This window comes from Rhinopithecus bieti, unplaced genomic scaffold, assembly GCF_001698545.2.
Source record: "Rhinopithecus bieti isolate Rb0 unplaced genomic scaffold, ASM169854v2 scaffold_35885, whole genome shotgun sequence".
In the NCBI taxonomy this organism is placed as follows: Eukaryota; Metazoa; Chordata; class Mammalia; order Primates; family Cercopithecidae; genus Rhinopithecus; species Rhinopithecus bieti.
In genome coordinates, this window is record NW_016815776.1 from 1,545,096 (window position 1) to 1,561,203 (window position 16,108).

General features: G+C 38.1%; 1 pseudogene; it reads right to left on the bottom strand.

Annotated features, from left to right (window-relative positions):
- Nucleotides 1-12,367: 12,367 nt before the first annotated feature.
- On the bottom strand, nt 12,368-13,493 carry LOC108516290 (actin, cytoplasmic 2-like; annotated as a pseudogene).
- Between the last annotated feature and the right edge of the window lie 2,615 nt (nt 13,494-16,108).

Consider the following 16,108-nt stretch of genomic DNA (forward strand, 5'->3'; position numbering starts at 1 on the left):
TAACAGATGTTGGTAAGGTTGTGGAGAAAAGAGAACACTGATACCCTGTTGGTGGGAATGTAAACCAATTTAGTCCCTATGGAAAGCAGTTTAGAGACATCTCCAAGAACTAAAATTGGAATTACTATCTGACCCAGCAATCCCATTACTGGGTATATACCCAAAAGAAAATAAATCATTCTGCTAAAAAGACCCCAGCACTTGTATGTTTATTGTAGCACTATTCATGATAGCAAAGGGGTGGAATCAACCGAGATGCCCATCAGTGGTGGATTGGGGTTACAGGAAATGTGATACATATATACCATGAAATACTATGCAGCCAATGAAAAGGAATGAAATAATGTCCTTTGCAGCAGCATGGATACAGCTAGAGGCCATTATCCTAAGTGAATTAATGCAGAAACAAAACACCAAATATTGCATGTTCTCACTTATAAGTATTGGGTACACATGGACACAAAGATGGCAACTGTAAACACTGGGGACTCCAGAAGTGGGGAGAAAGTGAGAGGGACAAGTGTTGAAAAACTCCTCTCGGTACTATGTTCACTATCTGGATGATGGAATCAATAGAAGCCCAAACTCAGCATCCCATTTTATACCCATGTAACAAAACTGCACATGTACCCCCAAAACTAAAATTTAAATAGATCAATAAATGCAAAACCACAGAAAATGAAAATAAAACATACATTTTCACTATAGAAAATATGATCATGTGGATAAAGTTACAAAGAAGAAAATAATTATTTTAGTGAAGTTTTTTAAAAAATACTAAATGCTAGCAAAAATGCAGAGGTAATGGATCACCCATACATTGCTGGAGAAAATATAAAATAGAAGCACGACTCTAGAAGTGAGTCATCAGTTACTTAAAAATTAAACATACACTTACCATACAATCCAGCAATCACATGCCTGGATATTTTTCCCAGAGAAATAAAATGTTATGTTCACGCAAGAACCTGTGCATGAATATTGATAGCCATTTTACTTGTGACAGCCAAAAACTAAAGACAATCCAAATATCCTCCAATAGGTGAAAGGTTAAAAAAAAACTGTGTTATATCCATCAGTGCAATATTACTCAGTGATAAAAAAGGAGCAAACTATTGAGTCTTAACAACAATTTGGATGGGTCTTAGGACGTAATGGAAAAGTGAAAAAAGCCAATCTCAAAAGTTACATACTATATGATTCCATTTCCATGACATTACCTAGATGACATTATAAAATTACAAAGATGAAGGACACATCAGTGGTTGCCAGGGGCTAGGGAAGGGAAGGAAGGGTATGACTATAAGAGGCAGTAAAGGGACAGCACAAGAGCATTCTTTTGTGGGGACAGAACATTTCTGTATCATGATTATGGTGGTGGTTATACGAATCTATACATGAAACTAAATATCATAAAATTGTACTGAAAGACATACAAAAATGAAGGCATGCAAAAAAATACTGGCAAACTAGAAGTAAGATCTGTAATCTAGTTAATGGTATTAATTACACCAATCAATTTTCTGGTTTTGATCATGCTCTGTATCTATATAAGATGTCACCATTCAGGGAAGCTAGCTGGTGCATACAGGGACCTCTCTGGACTATTTTCACAACTTCCTGTGAGTCTAAAATTATTTTTAAATAAAAGATTTTTTAAAATTATGCTGCATATAAAGTCCTAAGGGGTATGGTTAAAACAGGGACTGAAGGAAATATTTATACCCTTAAATACTCAATACTACTCAACGAAGAATGTATATAAATAATTGATATAAGAATTCAAAAATTAGAGGCCAGACACAGTGACTCATGCCTGTAATCTCAACACTTTGGGAGGTGGAGGCAGGCCGATTACTCGAACTTGGGAGTTCCAGACCAGTGTGGGCAACATGGCAGAACCCCATCTCTACAAAAAAATACAGAAGTTAGCTGGGCATGGTGGCATGCACCTGTTGTCCCAGCTACATGGAGGCTGAGATGGGAGGATTGCTCAGGCCTGTGAGGCAGAGGTTGCATATGAGCCGAGATAGTACTACTGCACCCCAGGCTGGGTGACAGAGTGAGACTCTGCCTCAAAAAAAAATAAAGAAAGAAAGAATTTAAAAATTAGAAAAAGAATAAGAAAATAAGCATAAGGACAATAGGAGAAATAAATTGCTAAAGCAGCAAGCAGAAATTAATGACATTGAAAACAAAAATAAATCTAAGAGTTGGATATTTAAAAATAAAGACACTACTACCTAACAACCAAACTAAGAAAAAAAAGAAATCATAAATACATAAAACTAAACATGGAATGGGGAAATAGCCACTGATACAGAGGAAATAAAAGTGAATACAATTATTTCCTCAGGAAATGGAAAATTTTCAAGTAAAATAAGAAACACCAAAGCTAGTCTTAGAATAGGCAGAAAATCTAAAGAGACCAATTGCCTTAGATGAAATCAAGAAAGTTATCAAGGATGTATCCTTTCTCACAGAAGCACCATGCCCAGATGGTTTCATAGGCAATTTGTAATTAAATCTTCAAGGGGCAAATGATACTACTGCATTTTTTTCTTTCAAGGGTTCGTGTGTGTTTGTGTGTGTGTGTGTGTGTGTGTGTGTGTGTGTGTGTGTGTGTGTGTGTGTGTGTTTATGTGTGTGTGTGTGTGTTTGTGTGTGTGTGTGTGTGTGTGTGTGAATAACTTTGTTCCTTTTTGTCTTTGTTCTTTCGTTCTCTCCACTTTAGTGTTAGCATAATTTTACAAGATGTGCATTGTTCTGTGGTACTATATTTTTAACTTATGTAAATGAGATTGTGTTATATATCTTATTGTGTTTCCTACATTTTTTTGCTCCATTCATTTGGGAGAGAGGTTCATTCATGTTGCTCTGTACACATTTAATTAATTGCTTCTAATGGTTATATAATATTTCATGATATACATCTACCACATTTTACCTCTTCACCATTCCAGTAAGGGATACGCAAGCTCCTACAATGTCCCTACACAGGCCACTCATTGATCTATGTACGAATTGCCTCAAGACATGTACTTCAGAAGTGGAAGGGTCTAGGGAATGCATAGACAATGTGTTTGACTGAATAGGGCCAGACTATGTTTGAGGTGGCTGTACCACCTACACATCCTCAAGCTCCCGTATCCCTCTGTCCTGTGTATCTCCACCACACTTGGAATTATCCACCTTCTACCTTTGGCTGGTTTAACAACTATAAAGTGATACTTCATTACTATCTAATTCACATTTCCCTGACTCCTAATTAGTTTGCATACCATTTCACATATTTGTTAGAATTTTGAGTTTTACCTTCTGTGCTTGTACTAGATATTATTATTCATTTGTTGGTTTGGATATTGCAACTGTTTTCTCTCATTCTGTTATAAATCAGCCTTGTCAGTAGTATCCTTTGTTGAACAGAAATCCTTAATTTTCTTTTAGAATGTTAGACATTTCTTTACTATTATTTTGGAATGTTAGAAATTTTCTTTTTTTTCCAGAAACCCTTAATTTATATGTAATAAACATAATTTTTTGCTTGATAGTTTGTGCTTCTGAAGTTTTGTTTAAGAAGTCTTTCCTTCTTAGGTACAGAAATAGTCTCCTACACCTTCTTAAAATGTTGTCGTTTTACCATTCACAGTTAGGTCTTTAATTCACATAGAATGCACCTTTGTATGTGGTGTTGGCAAGATATCTGGTCTTATTTCTCTCTGTATAATGAACCAGTTTGCTTACTCTCTGTCACTCGCCCACTGAATCGTAGTGGCACTTTCACTGTACACTAACTGCCCACATACACAGTGGTCTGTCTCTGAGCTCTCTATTCTGTGCCACTGGTTTGTTTATCTGAATTTGTGTCAATATCATTGTGTATTTATTACTTTGGCTTTGTAGTATATCTTGATATCTGGTAAGATAAATCCCCATCCTTCATTGTTCTTTATAAAGACTTAGCTATACATGGACCTTTATTCCTCCATATAAATTTTAGAGTGAATTTATCGTATTCCCAAAAACATCTACATGGAATTTCATTTGGGAGTACATTGAGTTTATAGATGAATCTGTGGGCAATATAAATCTTTGCAATGTTAAGTTATCCAATCCAAAGGTATAGACTGCCTTTCCTTTTATTCAATCATCTTCTGTGTCTTTTAATGGGCAGTTGTAAGATTTCTCCTTAGAGATCTTGTGTGTTTTTGCTTCTATTAATTCCTAGACTCTTTGTAGGTTTCTTGCCCTTGTGAATAATTTCTTCCTCTTTTATTATATTTTCTAGTAAGTTATGGCTTGCATTAGGGCAATGCTATTGATTTTGGTAGGTTGCTCTTATATCTGGCAAACTTTCGGAATTATCAGTTCTAATAGATTGGGTGTTGATTGTGACTTTTCCTAGGTAAATGATTATACCACCTCAAATAATGACAGTTTTAAGTATTCACTTCCAACCCTAACCACCTCTTATGTAAAACAATCTAAGACAGAGGAAAAAGAAAAGCTTCCAAATTTATTTTACAAACCAGTACAGTATTCATACCCCAAACAGATAAATTAAATGATATATTAGCCTTATTTGTAAATATACATGTAAATATTCTAAATAAATATAACCAAATATAATCAGGAAGCACATTAAAAAATATGCCATAAACAACGGTGTTAATTCCTAGAATGTAAGGAAGATTCAATATGATTTATTATATTAATATGTTAAAGGAGAAAAATCACATAATGCTGAACATCTATTATTGATACTAACTTAAAAATGAATGCTGAGTAAAATAGATATGGATGGCTGACTTCTTAACAAGATACATTAGACTAAAACTAGCAAATCAGTCCTATCATAAAACACTATTAAAAGTATTTCCACTAAAATGAAGGAAAAACTGGCTGGGCACAGTGGCTCACACCTGTAATCCCAGCACTTTGGGAAGCCGAGGTAGGCGGATCACCTGAGGTCAGCAGTTTGAGACCAGCCTGGCCAATATGGTGAAACCCTATCTCTACTAAAAATACAAAATTTAGCCAGGCGTGGTAGCTCACAACTGTAATTCCAGCTACTTGTGGGGCTGAGGCAGAAGAATTGCTTGAACTCGGGAGGTGGAGTTTGCAGTGAGCCAAGACAGCGTCAATGCACACCAGTCTGGGTGACAGAGCAAGACTCCATCTCAAAAAAAAAAAAAGAAGAAGAAAACAAAAATGTCCACTATCATCAGTATTATTAACTACTTTTTTTGGAAGGTTTAGCCCTTGCATTTAGACAATCAAAAACAATAAAAGTATAAAAACTGGAAATAAGAAGAAAAAACTATCAATATCTGTAGATGATCCAAATGCATACATAGATAGTAGTCTCATGAGGCCATCTGTTCCTCAACTAAAAAGAGTTCTGGAAATCCTCACTCAATATACTGATATGATCTGAAAGTTGCTTAAGTGTTTCCAACTCAGATACCTCTACCTAAGAATCAATGTTTTGAAGGTAAGTATTTGAAGTAACTTTTTCCATAAGACTCTGAGCCTGTCCTTCTATGTTGAGGACACCAACCCCAGCCTGTAGCTAATAGGACAAACTTCAACAAGCACTAGAATAAACAAAAACCACTCATGAATGACAGAGCTAGAGTTATTTGATTAATTTTCAAGTGTAAAAAGACTGATGAGAATGTATAATAAAAATAATGCAAGAATAATGCAACTGACAAGGAAAGTTGGTTGTTTGGTTGGTGGCATGCAAAACAAAGATAATAAAGCCATTCACTTTAAAAAGTGTAAATGAATATCTCCTAAGGTAATAATTAAGTCTACTTTTTAAGAAATTAGTGAATGTCATATCCACTTTACAAAATTAGACGAGTATATTTTATAGAGGAAAAATTCTTGAGCTACAATATATAATAATCCTTAGATTTAGCATGTAAATAGCATACCAAGAATATCAAGAAAAGAGATTCAGTAAGTCTGGAGTAGGGCTTAGACTTCTCTATTTCTATAAAACTTTGTAAGTACATCTGTGCATTGAGAACCACTGGCCTAAAATTATTTGATTCAAGCTTTTTAAAAAATGAAGAAAGGCAGGCCGGGCGCGGTGGCTCAAACCTGTAATCCCAGCACTTTGGGAGGCCAAGACGGGCGGATCACAGGGTCAGGAGATCGAGACCATCCTGGCTAACCCGGTGAAACCCCGTCTCTACTAAAAAATACAAAAAACTAGCCGGGCGAGGTGGCAGGCGCCTGTAGTCCCAGCTACTCGGGAGGCTGAGGCAGGAGAATGGCGCAAACCCAAAAGGCGGAGCTTGCAGTGAGCCGAGATCCGGCCACTGCACTCCAGTTTGGGCGACAAAGTGAGACTCCGTCTCTAAAAAAAAAAAAAAAGAAAGAAAGAAAAAAGGCTGTGGCCAACTAACATTTTAAACAACAATTGAAATACACTATTGCTCAATATTACCAGGTAAAACACTACTAAGACTCAGATATAGGAAAATTCAACAGAACTACTTTATAAGACTTTTGATAGGTGTTTTCCTTAAAATTGAAACATATACAGAAAGCAAGGCATTGATGAATACCTCATAAGGCATAAAGTTTCTAAAATATTTACATTAATAGCATCTGACCTATGCAAATTTAATCTAGGGAACACAGGACGGATCTTCTGATGTGACAACTCTTCCATGCAACCCACAAAAGCTAATCATTTCCAGTATCTCTTTTTATAAGGTAAAAGAACAAATCTTTTTGATTTTCTAGGAATCCTCTGGGAAATCTCAAAAACTTTTATGCATTTTAGGCATAAAAGATGTCCTGCAAGTTTTATTTTATTTTCTTCTATATTTCAGATCTGATTTTGGAAGGCAAAATCAAAAGAGCTGTCAAAGATTTGGACACTTGATTAAGATAGGTTCATGAGTACCTGAGAAATAGTACTTGGTTTCCTATTAAATTAAAGTGACAATAAGACATTTAAAAATGAATACAAGGTAACATGGTTGTAAAGAACCCTACATGAAAGAAAATCTTACTTTCATAAATAAGGAACATTTTTTCTTAAATTATTCCTTTTCCTCTTCCTCCTTCTTCTCCCCTGCACACCCCACTCCTCGGCCTCCCCTCCTCTTTCTTTTCTTCTTCTTCTTCTTCTTCTCCTTTTCTACTTTTTCATAGATAAGAGCATAAAGTTAACATACAGAATGTACAATTATTCAGATGAGTCACAGAATCTTTGCTTTCTAGGTAGATGACACAGAAAGTAAATAGGGCAACCAACTATCCTGGTTTCTCTAGGACTGTTTTGGTTTTAGTGCCGAAAATTTCACATCCAGGAAACCCTATGGTTCCAGGCAAATCAGGAAGGTTGGTTACCATAGAAAGAATAACCGTTCACATTGTAGGTAAAGACAATCAGTAAATCAAGGAACCAAGCCCATCAAGACAGAGCGAATTTTCTATAAGTTTTAACACATTTAGTAGCTTAAATATTAAGCTTTCACTTTGAAGTTTTAGCCTCTATGATGCTCTTTCATACTCTGGTGACACTTTTATTCTAATGCACATGTCAGGGGGTCTACAATTTTAAAACTAATTTTATAATAGTATGAAGCTCTTATTTATGATTACACGCTATACATTCATCATTGCCATCTTTAAATAAATGAATAAATGGATATTTTAAATATTTCTCAGTTTTGATTTTTAATATAGTAAATACAAATAGTTGTAATCACATATACAAAAGCTCTCTGAAGTCCTCAGTAAGTGTGAAGTAATCTGAAGAACAAAAATTCCAAGAATTTCTGCTTATGAAAAAACAAAAGTATATTCTCAGTTGCATTTTTCTGTCACTATTGTCCCCAGTACAATTGTAACCACTCATATTAATTATAACTTTTAACTGAAGTAATTAACTTTTATGTCACAGAAAAGACAAGAAAGTAGATAATTAACATCTTTCTGTCATCTCAAAGCATTTAAACAGATTAACAAAATTCATAATACAACTTTTTGTAGTTACATGCATCCCTGTGTGGCAAAAGTGAGCACATTTATTAACATGACTCATTGTTATAGCTTCTGTAATATACACAAATAAGTAAAATTATTCTTAATAATATATGTGTCAGTGTTCTATCCTACTTAGAAAGTAATTAGATATCTATTGATTACATATTAATTTATTTAATATCAATTTAAGGCTTAAGTTACCTAGAGATCTTAGAAATTGTCTTCAACATGACATATTATAAAACACAATTACTGTTGAAATAAAAAGCGTATCAGAATAAGGATTCACCTCACTTGGACATAAACTTACATTTTTCACAATTTTAAACATTACATAAAAGTAATGTTAGCTTATTTGATCAGTTAAATATTAAGAAAAACATACCCACGTAAAATAAGCTGTTTGTTTATATTATACTTAATAGTGATACGTCAGAAAAGACAAAGCAGTTTTTATTAAACTCACATTGGTAAACTAATCATTTGCCAAATATTTGCTTAATTACATGAATTCAGATTCTTAAGAGTTTTCTGAGTTAGCTTCAGGAAGAACCAATTGTAGTGCATTTTTATAGCACATTAAAGTATTAGAAATCTAATTGCTTATATTTTAGGGATTTTATATAGGCATTTATTTATTCTATTAACCAATCAGAACAAATATCCTTTAATTTAAAAGACTTTGTAATCTTATTTATTTGCACCCTCCAGAAACAGGAAAATATATACACACATTGAGAGGTAAATGCCTTTCCAAATTACAGACAGAGAGCTCATAGCTTCAATTCTACAATTTTAGCCACAGGTCAAGTAACACAAGAGACACACAAATTTAAAAACAAAAAGCAAATTAAAAAACCCTCACCAATCCAGATATCAAAGAGATATTCTCTTTCCTAGTGGCCATGCAATTTCTAATTGATTTGTTTCAAAATAGACAAACATTTAAACAAACAGAAAACAAATCAAAAAGACTAACAAACCAGATTCTGTCATCTCTTACCCAACAAAGAATAGGTACCTATCGTCTATCTACATAGATCACCAAATAGCCAGATCATAAGGCCAAACTCCCAGTCATTGCTGTCACCAATGAAGTATAACCTACTGGCTAAAAAAGAATCAAAAACAAAAACGAAAACAAAATTAACTGATAGGAAAAAAATTCCTGAGAATATAGAGCTGGCAAAGTTAAAGTTCTATTGCCACTTGGGATTCACCTTAAGGAGCCAAGAAAAAATGTGTCTTGACATAGGCTGCTCATAAAGTACACTTCTGTGGGCATAAAAATAAAGATGGTGTAAATCCACAAAAGCAAAGAAAGTGAAAAAAAAATAAAAAAATAAAAAATAAACAAGAAACAGCAGATAAGTGATAGGAAAACTTGGCTCTGATCAGGAGAACTTATTGTGTATCTCAGCAGGAACTTCAAAATTGTTAAAAGATATTTTTTTCCAAAGGTACAGTCATAACTCTCATACAAATATAAAATGAATACTTGGCAAATATTTTTAATTAACTCATTAATTAATGAGGGGACCAGTAAGATGTTACAACTGATTCAAATGAGAATTTGACTTGAAGAGATTTACATTCTCTACTGGAGAAAACTTCTTTGCATTGTGGTCAGGATTTAAATAAAATACCTATACGCTGAAAATATGTACATTATGCTCAGTTCCACAAGCAGAGTTGGGTAATAGCTTACTCAAAGACAGCCAGAGGCAGAGAGAACCTGAATGAATGAGCTAGACAGAACACTCACTAATTTATTTTACCCACTGAAAAATGTTTCAGAGCTATTCACAAAAGAATACAGATGGCATAAATCCACAAAATGAAATAAAGTGAAAAAGAAGAAACAGAAAATAAGTGATGGGAAAACTTGGAAAAGTGGTTGGATGAGTAGTAACTGACTGAGTAGAGTAAGTAAATGGAAATGTAAGTGTCAAAAAGGATTATGGCAATGAGAAGCAATCCAGTTTCCTCACAGAACCCCTGAGGGGCTCAGAAGTTAGAAGCACCAAATGCCTCAGAAGGCAGGGATTAAGACTAAAAGCAGGAGAGTCAATAAAATATTTATAAAAGAAACAAAGGCCAAGCACAGTATTGACCTGTAATCCCAGCACGTTGGGAAGCCAAGGCAGGTTGACTGCTTGAGGCCAGGAGTTCAAGCCCAGCCTGGCAAACATGGCAAAACCCCATATCTACTAAAACTACAAAAATTAGGCAGGCATGGTGGTGCATGCCTGTAATCCCAGCTACTCAGGAGGCTGAGACACAAAATTCGCTTGAACCTGGGAGGCAGAGGTTGCAGTGAGCTGAGATTGTGCCACTGCACTCCAGCCTAAGCACAGAGCAAGACTCTGTCTTAAATAAATAAATAAATAAATAAATAAAATAAAATTCCAGATTTTTACCTCTGTCCCATCAAAAAAATTGACTATGCCTGCCTAACTCTATCAAAACTACAGATTTACTTTCTAGGAAATTATTCCAGTGGACTTCTATAGTCTAAGACACCAAGCATAGCACAGCCTCCATTAGGTTGAGATGCAACCTGAACAGAAGGACTACTGTAAGAGGATGAAGGGCTCCAGGATGATAACTTCAAAAGAAAAAAAAAGTCTTATTCAATGTACTTGATTCTAGTCAAAGAGGTGTATTAAGTTGAAACACATAAAATTGAAAATATTCAACTATTTTGGGCCTACTAAAACTACCAATCTACCAATTTCAAGCAAACAAAAACCTGAGGCTATTGTTAACTCCAGGAAAAACAAAGAGTTGACAGGAATGGAAATCTAATCACAGTAAATTATTCAGCTCAACTATAAATAACATTTAAATATTCAAAATAATATAAACACTGAATGTTGACCAACCCAAAAATTAAATAATACATATAGAGAGCCAATAGAAGGCATAAGTATATATATGGGAGAGGAAGGAGGAACTATTATAAAAGAGGTAAATCTTCAATATCCATTGACAGAAGTCAATAGAAAATATCTAAAATTGATATAATAAAGAAAAGTAGCCGGGCGCGGTGGCTCAAGCCTGTAATCCCAGCACTTTGGGAGGCCGAGACGGGCGGATCACGAGGTCAGGAGATCGAGACCATCCTGGCTAACACGGTGAAACCCCGTCTCTACTAAAATACAAAAAACTAGCCGGGCGAGGGGCGGGCGCCTGTAGTCCCAGCTACTCGGGAGGCTGAGGCAGGAGAATGGCGTAAACCCGGGAGGCAGAGCTTGCAGTGAGCTGAGATCCGGCCATTGCACTCCAGCCTGGGCGACAGAGCGAGACTCTGTCTCAACAAAAAATAAAATAAAATAAAGAAAAGTGATATAAACATATTATTTAGAAGTTGGAGATAAATGCCAGAGAAACAGCTAAGAGAAGTGAAAACAGTTGTTTCTGGAAAGCATGAACTCAGTGAGTAGAAGTGCGATGAAGGACTTCTACTTTATTATAAGCCTTATATACTTTGACTTTTGTAATAACTGTATGCATTGTTTGGGGGAAAATATATTTTAAAGTATAATACAGAAAGCTAAAAGCAAACAGGAAACTGAGGGAAATATTTCATTTTTTTTCTTTTTTCCTTTTTTTTTTTAACAGCAGCACTTTTATTTCTACTTACACAATGATGTATTGCTGGGGCCTGATATTCTCACATAACAGTAGAAAACTAAAATTTGTTGTCATCTCTTTAAATAATCCAGAATTGCATACAAAAAAAAAAACTTACATAAATTAAAAGGATAAATACATTTACAGGTGTAAATGCAAACTACTTCCAACTCAAGGCAAGTAACAGTCCATGGTGTTCTGGCAGGAAAACATCAGCTAAGAAGGAAACTGGGTCATATGGCTTAGACTTTTCCAACCCTGACAGACCAGCAGGACAGAAACAATTGGTTCAGGAGCCCATGCGAGCCTCTAGAGAAATCCCAAAACACTCAGCCCTGACACATTAATACCGTGCACAGATCGGAGACTGCTGGCCATGCAGACTCAACAAGCTACAGACTTGTCTTCCACAAGCACATTCTTATCTCAGCCATGAAGTGACCAAACCATATGTATGTACTAAGGGTTGAAATGAAAGAGATGTACAGGGTATTAAACAAATACCAAGGGGAACACTTAACTTGAATACAAGGTCAAAAAAAATCAGCAACTTCTACAATCCAGGGCTGACATCAGACACAAGTTTCAAGGACTATTTCTTTGCGAAGGCTATTCCAGTTTTGTGAGGCTAGCGTGAGGTGTATGCATTTGCCAAGGGCAAATTTATACTTCTGAATTAACCCATGCAGCAAATGCTACACATCTACTTGCAGTCCATTTAGAAGCATTTGTGGTGGACGATGGAGGGGCCCAACTCATCATACTCCTGCTTGCTAATCCACATCTGCTGGAAGGTGGACAGTGAGGCCAGGATGGAGCTACTGATCCACACTAAGTACTTGCACTCTGGGGGCATGATGATCTTGATCTTCATAGTCCTGGGTGCCAGGGCAGTGATCTCCTTCTGCATCCTGGTGGCAATGCCCAGATACATGGTGGTGCCACTGGACAGCACCGTTTTGGCATACAGGTCTTTGCGGATGTCCACGTCATATTTCATGATGGAGTTGAAGGTGGTCTCGTGGATGCCGCAAGTTTCCATGCCCAGGAAAGCTGAAACAGCACCTCCAGATACCAGAACCACTCATTGCTGATGGGGATGACCTGGGCATCAGGCACCTCCTAGCTCTTCTCCAGGGAGGAGGAGGATGCACCAGTGGTCATCTTGTGCTCAAAGTCCAGGGAGACATTGCACAGCTTCTTCTTGATGTCACGCATTATCTCCTGCTCAGCCATGGTGGTGAAACTGTAGGTGCACTCGGTGAGGATCTTCATGAAGTAATCAGTCAGGTCCCAGCCAGCCAGGTCCAGATGCAGGATGGTGTGGAGGAGGGCATAGCCCTCATAGATGGGTACCATGTGGGTGACCCCATCACCAGAGTCCATGGCAATGCCATTGGTGCGCCCAGAGGCGTAAAGGGACAGCACAGCCTGGATGGCCATGTACATGGCCAGGGTGTTGAAGATCTCAAACATGATCTTAGTCATCTTCTCTCAGTTGGCCTTGGGGTTTGGGGGGCCTTGGTCAGCAGCACCAGGTACTCCTCTGGGGCCACATGCAACTTGTTGTAGAAGGTGTGGTGCCAGATCTTCTCCATGTTGTCCCACCCCATTGGTGACGATGTCTTGTTTGATGGGGTACTTCAGGGTCAGGATGCCGTGCTTAGTCTAGGCCTCATCACCCACATAGGAATCCTTCTGGCCCATGCCCACCATCACACCATGGTGCCGGGGGCACCCAACAATGGAGGGGAACATGGCTCAGGAAGCACTACCCCAGCAAAGCCAGCTTTGCACATGCTGGAGCCATTGTCAATGAAGACCACAGCAATTTCTTCTTCCATTGTGACTGGCAGAGGAGGAGGGTGGTGGAGTGGTGGGAGAGCAGAGTGTGTGGGCTGGCGGCTGTGACTGAGACCCTGAGGGAAATATTTCTAACAGTTATACAATAAGATGAATTTCCTCAATTGTATTAGTCTGTTCTCATATTGCTATATAAAGAACTACCTGAGACTGGACAATTTATAAATAAAAGAGGTTTAATTGGCTCATAGTTCTACAGACTGTACAGGAAGCATGGCTGGGGAGGCCTCAGGAGACTTACAATCATGGCAGAAGGCAAAGGGGAAGAAGGCACATCTTACATGGCCAGAGAAGGAGGAAGAGAGCAAACGGGGAGGTGCTACAACCAGGTCTCGTGAGAAATCACTCACTATCATGAGAACAGCAAGGAAGAAATCTGCCCCCATGATCCAATCACCTCCCACCAGACCCCTCCTCCAACATTGGGGATTACAATTTGATATGAGATTTGAGTGGTGACACAAACCTAAATCATATCATTAATATATAACAAGTTTTAAAAATCAATTTAAAAGAGGCTAAAACAACCCAATTTAAAATGAACAAAGGACAAGAAAAGGCAGCTCACAAAAAAAGAAAAATAGTTCACAAATATTTGGAAATATTCTTAATTGTACTTATAATCAAATAAATTCACATTAAAACAACAAAGTGCATTCTTACAAACCTATCTGACTGGCAGACAGATTTAAATCATATTGATAATCTCAGAGTTGCCAAGTATGTGACACAGTAAGAACTCTCATACCCTGGACAACCTACATGAAAACCACTTTGACATTTTCTATAATGTGCACAAAAATATACGTTCGAGATATAACAGAATAGCACTGTTTGTGATTATATGTAATAGAAAGCAACCCAAATAACCTATGCCTATGAATTGGGTGACTAAATTAATCCTGGTCCCTTCAAGCAGTGGGATACTACGCAGCAGTCAGAATGAAGAAGCTTTCTCTGTGCTGATATGGAAAGTTTGCCAAGATATATTAAGTAGAACAAGATTGGAGGAGGTGGCCCAAGATAGTTAAACAGAACCCTCCATTGATTGTTCCCCACTGCAGGAACACCAAAATTGAACAACTATCCACACAACAAAGTACCTTCATAAGAACCAAAAATCAGGTGAGTGATCGCAGTACCTAATTTTAATGTTCTACAAGGAAAGAGGCACTCAAGAGGGTAGAAAAGATGGTCTTGAGTTGTCTATACCACTCATCCCCCATTCTCCAGCAGCACCTTGTGGTCCTGAGAGAGTCCGTGTGCTTGGAGGAGGAAGAGTGAACTGATTGTGAACCTTTGTATTGGAACTCAGTGCTGCCCTGTCACAGCCAAAAGCAACACAGGGCAGAATTCAGCAGGTTCCCATGGAGGAGCATTTGGATCAGCCCTAGCCAGAAGGAAATAATCCATTCCAGCAGTTGGAAACTAAGTTCCAACTAGCCCCACCACTGTAGGCTAAAGTGCTCTGGGATCCTAAATAAACTTAAAAGGCAGTCTCAGACACAAGGACTACCATTCCTGGGTAAGTCCTGATGCTGGGCTGGGCTTGGAGTCAGTGGATTTGCAGTGCATGCAACCCAGTGAGACATCAGCTGGGATAGCCAAGGGAGTGCTTGAATGACTCCTCCCCCACCTCCAGGCAGCACAGCTTGCAGCTCCAGCAGAAACTCCTTCTGCTCAAGGACAGAAGAGGGGAGAGTAAGGAGGACATTTGTCTTGCAAATTGGATACCTGCTCAGCTACAGTCTGATAGGGTACCAGGGAAGAGTTCTGAAGCCTCCATTCTAGGACCTAATTTCCAGGTAACATTTCTAGATCCACCCCGGGCCAGAAAGTAACCTCCTCTCCTGAAGGGAAGGACCCAGAATTCATCACCTGCTGAATAAAGAGCCTTTGGTCCTTAAATAAACATTAGCAGCAGCCAGGAAGTAGTTGCCACAAGCCTTGCATGAGACCCAGTGCCATGTTGGCTTCAGGTGTGACCCAGCACATTCTCAGCTGTGGTGGCCACAGGAAGGGAGTCCTGCTTGAGGTAAAAAGAGGGAAGAGTAAAAAGAACTTTGTCTTACAACTTGAATACCAGCTCAGCCACAGTAAAATAAAGCACCAAGTAGATTTCTAGAGTTCCCAATTCCAGACCCTGCTAGCCCCTGGATGGCATTTGCAGGCCTACCCTGGGTCCGAAGGGAACCCACTGCCCTGAAGGGAAAGAGCTCAGGCCTGGCAGGATTCACCAACTCCTGGTGACTAAAGAGCTCGTGGACCTTGAATAAACATCAGGTAGCCAGGCAACAGTCACCACAGGCCTAGACAAGACCCAGTCTATGCTGGCTTCAGTAATGACCCAACACAGGCTCTGTGGTGGTGGTCTTTGGAGTGCTTGTGCCACTCCTCCCCCAGCTCCAGGCAGCTCAGCAGAGAGAGAGAGAGAGACTTCATTTGTTTGTTTGTTTGAGGGAGAGTAAGGGAGGAGAAAAAGAGGCTCTGGCTGGTAATCCAAAAAATTCTCTCAGATCTTACTTAAGGCCACAAAGGCAGTATTTCTACAAGTCTGTAAGAGTCACAGCATTATGGGGCTTAGCATGCCTCCTAA